This window comes from Octodon degus, unplaced genomic scaffold (assembly GCF_000260255.1).
Source record: "Octodon degus isolate 3935 unplaced genomic scaffold, OctDeg1.0 scaffold00133, whole genome shotgun sequence".
Lineage (NCBI taxonomy): Eukaryota > Metazoa > Chordata > Mammalia > Rodentia > Octodontidae > Octodon > Octodon degus.
The window spans coordinates 7,847,807-7,854,610 of NW_004524709.1; positions in this window are offsets into that span (position 1 = coordinate 7,847,807).

Sequence of the window (6,804 nt, forward strand, 5' to 3'; positions counted from 1 at the left end):
ATTTGATTCTTTAGTGCAGATGTTATTAATTCAGGGATTTCTTTTTTCATTTCCAATCTGAGGTCTTCTACAAGTTTCTGCAGCTGTTTCTTTATTTCAGAAGCCGTTGATTCATTGCTTTCTGCTGTGTGATTTCCAATTTGTTCTGTGTTAGTGACCTCTGCACTTGTTTCAGGTGGGCTTGGGTTCTGAGGTTGCATTTTGTTCCTTCTCGTCATTTTGTGTAGCAATGTCTTCTGACCCTTGTTGTAGTTCTTTGCTGTAGTTATAATCTTCGCAAGTACTCAAGTTCAGGTGCAGCTCTACAAAGTTTGGACTTATCCAGCTGCGTCTGGCTTGGGTCTGGTTGCTGTGCTCAGCTCCTTCCCGCTGCTGCCCTTGAAGGTGAACCTGTTGTGCCCCTGTGGCGAGATGTTCTGCTCCTGGACTAGCTGGTTGCGTCTATCCTCTACACTCTCTACAGGGATTGGAGCTGCAGGATTACACCCCAGGCGTGTATGCCAGGCCTGAGCTGTGCCTGGAGGGGACAAGGTGAAGTAGGGGGAAGAGGAAGCTCTCCCACACACTTACTGGACCTGGGCTTGGACTGCATCTGGGTTTTCCTGGATGTGGCAGAAATTCCTACTGGGCGGGCGGCATGGGGGAAGTACTGCGGAGTGGTGGGGGCGGCCCAAGGCGGTAGGAGGGGTTCTGGCCCACCCTGCGCCTGGGCTGGGGCTGGTCCCACCAGTGCAGGGTAGCAGGAAGCTCTCCACACACTCACCAGACTTGGGTTAGGACTGGGTCTGGGGTTCCCGGAACTCAGCCTGGAAGTACATATTGATGATATTCTAAGTTTTTCTAGGGTCTGTAGTGATTTCATCATTTTTATTCCTTTGTGTTCTTCTTTTCTTTTATTTGATGAGGTTGTTAAGGGGGTTGTAAATTTTATTTATTCTTAAAAAATAAGTTTTGAGTCTTTTAAAAATTGTTTTCTTCATTGTCATTGCATTAAATTCTGTTCTAATCTTTATAATTTCTTGTCTTTTTTTTTTTTTTTTTGACTTTTGGCTTGAGGTGCTCTTCTTAATCTAGAATCCTGAGGTGCAGCATAAGATCATTTATTTGGGCTTGTTCTGTTTACTAGTATGTGAATTTAGTGCTATGAATTTCCGTCTTAAGACAACTTTTATTGTATCCCACCAGTGGCAATTTGTATCTGCATTTTCACTCAATTGTAAATATTGTTTAAATTTTCTTTAATTTCAACTGTGACCCAATGGTTATTTAGGAAACTGTTATTTAATTTCCATGTGTTTATGGTGTTTTGTGGTTTATTTTGTCAATAATTTCAAGTTTCATTGCACTATGGTCAAATAGTATTCATGGGATAATTGCAATTGCTTTACACTTACTTAAGCATACTGTGTGTGCTAGTTACGGTCTCTTTTGGGGAACATCTCATGTGCAGCTGAGAAGAATATGTATTGTGTTGTTGCTGAGTAAAACACTCAGTGAAGGTCTACCAAGTCCATTTCTTCACAACTTTGGTTTAGCTCTGTTGTTGCTTTGCTAATTTATTTCCTAATTGATCTATCTGTCTGTGAAAGTGGCATGTTAAAGTCCCCTTCTGCTATTGCAATATTGTTCTTTTGATTCTTTATGTCTGTTAAAATTTGTCTTACATAGATGAATACTCATACATTGGCTGCATATATATTTATAATTGATAGCTCTTCCTCTTGCAGTTTTCCCTTAACCAGCATGTGGTGACCCTCTTTATCTCTTGGAATAATTTTTGATTTGGAGTTGATATTGTCAGCGACCGGAATAGCTACCCATACTTTTCTCTGGTTTGCTGTGGCATGGAGAATTGTTTTCCATCCTTTGACTTTCAGTCTGTGAATTTCCTTTTGAATTAAATGTATTTCTTGTATGCAGTTTATTTTTGGATTTTGTTTCTTGATCCACTCTTCCAGTCTGATTCTTTTGATTGGTGAATTGAGCCATTTATATTGATAGATACAGCTGATATGTATTGGCCTATCACCCTCATGTTATTTTCCTGCTATAGGTTTTGTACTTTTCCTTCTTTGTAATTACTTGCTCTGTTTGGTAATTCTTTTCTGATATTCTTGAAGCTGTGATTGTTTCTGTCTCTTTCCAAAATATCTGTCAGTATTGCTTTGTAGGGATTGTTTGATGGCCATGAATTTCTTCATTTGTTCTTTGTCAAAGAGGAAATTATCTCAGCATTAAATTTCATAGGTTGTTTTGCAGGTTACTTCAGTCTGGGTTGGTATGACATGACAAGTAGAATGATTTAGAAGAGCAGAATGACAGACATTCCAAACATGACCCTACTATTACACATTGCTATCTTCAGTGCTATTGTTTATCATGCCATACCAATTACTGCCATACTGTCTCTAAAGTAAAAGTTTGTTTAAGAAGAAAGGGTAACAAATGAAAACAAGGAGTAAATGTCATAGGACTCTCCTGTTACAATGCTGTAGATGGTCAGATTTCTAAATTTCTGTATAAAAATATGTAACTGTTTATTCCTATTTAAAAATATTTTTATTTTTTTTGTTCACATTCTGTAGGGATTTAAAGTTTAACATATCAAAATACTTGTTCCATATTATGTCTAAGATGTTTTATATTCAAACATAGAGTGAGGTTAAGCTTAACTGCCTATATCATAGGGTAATAATATCAGTAAGCTTCTCTTCTTGAGGGTTAACAACATAAGTTTGCAGACCAAAAATTAGAGAGTAAGAAAGGCTGCATGGACAACCACCATTTTGGCCCTAGACTTTCAAGGTCAGTGAGGACTCAGGACATAGGGGAACCTGTACTGTAACATCATATAACTCAGTTGTGTCCCAAATTTTCTGATCAAGGAGATTATGGGGCCACAGAGGAAAGTGAATGATGATGTAGAGTGTGCATAAGGAGAGTCACATGGAGAGAAAACATTCTCTCAAGCTTTCATAGAAAGCAAATTGGGAAAGCAATGACCGTGACTCATCCACATGGCTGACACTGACAAAGTATCTACAAAGTGCGGTACAGGGTTTCACGATAAATCTTGAGGGGACTTGACTGACCTTATCAGATACAAAAGTTACATTTCTTGTTATTTAGATCTTGCTTTATCTTCGTCTTAACCATCCAGCAGAAAAGTATAAAAACGAGGTATAAAAAATAAAGTCATATTAATAGGCTGAACTGTGGAAAGCTCAAGTCAACAAATTCTAACATTGCCAGTCGCATGGATAACACATTACTGTTATGGACTACTGGACTGTATTGGATTATTTTGCTGAATTCACACACCTGCTATATTTAAATGACAATGGAATATCCATCTCTGACAAAACTAAATGGAAAAGGGGCATACAAATGCAGGACCATTTTTTATCTGTATATACAAAATAGGATAGATATACATCTACTTTCTCTTAATTCAATGAGATGAAAGGTTTGTACTAATTATTTTCAGGCAGTATATCATGTCTGCATCTTGTACTGTGAAATCCCACTATGAAGACAATAATATGCAATGTATTAATTATTGTAACTGTCCTACTGACCTGTTTTGAAAACGTCTCATTGCTATTTGTTTCTCAATAATATTAATAAAAACAAAGACACACTCTAAAAAGGAGTTTGAGAACTGCTTCAGAAAATCACAAGATTGATGAACAAGTGCATTGAAAGTGAACAGCAATGGTAATGGTTTTTTTGTTGTTGTTGCAGTGATTTTTTTAAAAAAATTAAACATTTACCATATTGTTTCATCACACTTCATGTACACTTTTCTATGTTCATACTTACAATCTGTGTCTTTACAAATTTGTATAAGCAAATACATGGGTACATATTTTTTATTCTGAAAAATCTGTCTTGTGTCACAAACGTTTAAAGTAACTATTAAATGAATAGCAGATCATTTTGCTTGTTACTTCTTGTTTTTTACAATTGGGTTCTTATTTCTTTTATTTTTTCTGCTTGTTTTTGTATTGTCTTTATAACTATGTCTTATCTCTAGTGTTTATACTATATAAAAAAATTGGATTGGGATTTATTTTCTTTCACGACCTGATTTACTCCACTCCACACTGTTCTTGACTTGATGGTTTATTTTGAGAAACCTGCCAGTATTCTGACGGACTTAACATAATGGATGATCTTTTTCTTCTCTCCAGCAACTTCTAATATTGTATTCTTTTGCTGAATTTCTGAAATCTTGATTATTATGTGTCTAGGTGTAGATTTATTTTAATTTTGGCTATTTGGAGTTGTACATGCATCACTTAACTGTATGTCAGATTATTTTCTCATGCTTGGAAATTTTTCTGCTGAATTGTTATTTCCTAGTTCTCTGTTAGTTTTCAGTGATCTTTTCTTTCATTTTCATTAGCTCCACCACTATCTTTGAAGTCTGAAATTCTATCTTCACTTTCATTCCATCAATTTTACCAGCTTTCAATGGAATTCTTAATTTCTGGTATCTGTTTGAATTTCTTTCATGCATCCTAATTCTTTCCTGTATTGTTCCTTCAGTGTTTCCATCATTGTTCTATTGTCCTCTATTTTTTTAAATCTATGTCTTCTACAGTTGTGCTGAGCAACACTTTCATGATTGTTATCATTCCTTTTGGACCTGAGAGATTATTTCTGATCTTATTTCTTCTATACCTTGATGGATTTGTTTCTTTCCTTCAGTTGCTGTAATTTCAGAAATTTCATGTGTTTGATTTCCAAATTCTTGTATGTTTTGGTCTGAATTTGTTCTGGGTAGTCTGGAGGATTGAGGCTGCTTTTTATTCCTAAGTTTTGGCATTTTTGAAGCTCCTAATAATCACTTCAATTTAACAATGGTGGGAGAGTGGTGGGGTGGGGGTCAGTAACATTTCTGCTATAGTGCAGAGAAGCATAAGACTCACCAAGGTTCTCACTGCTGTTGGAGGTGACTGTCCATTGCTCGACAAAGCTTCAGTGAAAGTAGTCGTTGTGGGGTGAATTCACCAGGATCCCACTAGTCCCCCAGAATCCTCCTAAGTTCTTAAAAGTTTTCACCAGTGCCATCATAAGCTCCATGCCTGCATGTTGAGGACAAAGAAATACAGCTCCCCAGACTCCTGAGCTTACCCAGAGTCTACCTAAGTTCTCATATGGTTAGGTTAGGCACCAGGAAAGTGCAACAACAGCATGGGGCTGGGACCACAGATCACATCTTTCCAAAATTTCATTTATTTATTTTTTATTTTTCATTTTAATGAGAAAAATAAAATAGTAATGAAACAATTTCAAAACAGGACAGTAGGACAGTTACAATAATTAATACCTTGCATATTGTTGTCTTCATAGTGGTTATTCAAAGAACAAGATGCAGACATGATATCTTGACTAACAAGATAAATAAAAACTTTCTTCTCAAACCTTTCTAAGAGAAAGTAGCTGCATATTTATCCTAGCTAGTGCTGGGAAGATAGCTCAGTAGAATAAACACCTGTCCAGCAAGTGCAAGGTCCTGAGTTAAATCCCTGGAACCTCAAAAATAAAAACACAAACATCTATCCTAACTATCTTGTATGTATATACATATTTTTTTGCAACAAACAGGCCTTTATTTATATTCCCCTTTTTTGTTTTGTTTTGTCAGGATGGCTGTAACATTGCAGTTACAGAAGCTGTATTTGGAGAAGTCTTTAAAGGACTTTTATATATCTGATTATAGTCTAAAGATTGTAGGTACTTGAATTCAGCAAAATAACCCAATATACTCCAATAGTCCAGAACAGTAGTGTCTTACCAGCACAACTGGCAATTATCCAAAGTTGATGACTTTAGCCTTTTACAGTCCAGCATATTAATATAGCTTTACATTTTATACCTACGGTCACAATTTTCTGCTGGACGGTTATGCCAAGTTAAAGCAAGACCTATATAATTAAAAGTGTAACTTTTTCTATGTGACAAAGGCAGTCAAATCCCCTCAGGATATTCCCGGGAACCATGTAAAGCACCTTGTGGATCTTTTATCAGTGTCATCTGCATTAGTGACAGCAATTGCTTGACCAATATGCTCCTGTGAAAGCCTGAGTGATTTTTTCTCTCTAGGTGACTCTCCATAGGCACACTACACATTGTTGATCAGTTTCCTCTGTGGCCCCATAATCTCGATGATCAGGAAATTCGGGACAGAACTTACTTACACGATGTCACAGCAGATGTTCTCTTATGTCCTGAGTCCTCACTGATCTTGAAAGGACAGGGCCAAAATATTGGCTATCCTTTTAACTCATCTATCTCTCAAAGTTTGGGTCGCAAACTTTTGTTGTTAATCATCCAGAAGAGAAGTTTAATGATTTTATTATACTGTAACAGAGGCAGTTAAGCTTAACATCACTATCTGTCTGAATATCAAATACCTTAGATATAAAATAGAACTGCTAATTTCCAACAACCATGGATATTCCAAAATTTACGTCCCTATAGAATGTTAAAACATAATTACTGGAAGAAATCATAAAGACTAGAGAAGAAATTAATTCAATTGAGACAAAGAAAACAGTTCAAAGAATTAATGAAAAAAAAACTGGATCTTTGAAAGATTAAATTAAATCACTGCATAGCAGGTTATAAAGTCAATACCCAAAAGTCAGTAGCATTCCTCTACACAGACAAGAAACACACTGAGAGGGAAATTATAGAAACAATACCTTTTACAATTGCATCGAGGAAAATGAAATACCTTGGAATTAATCTAACTAAAGAAATCAAAGATCTTTTCAAGGAAAATTACAGTACTCT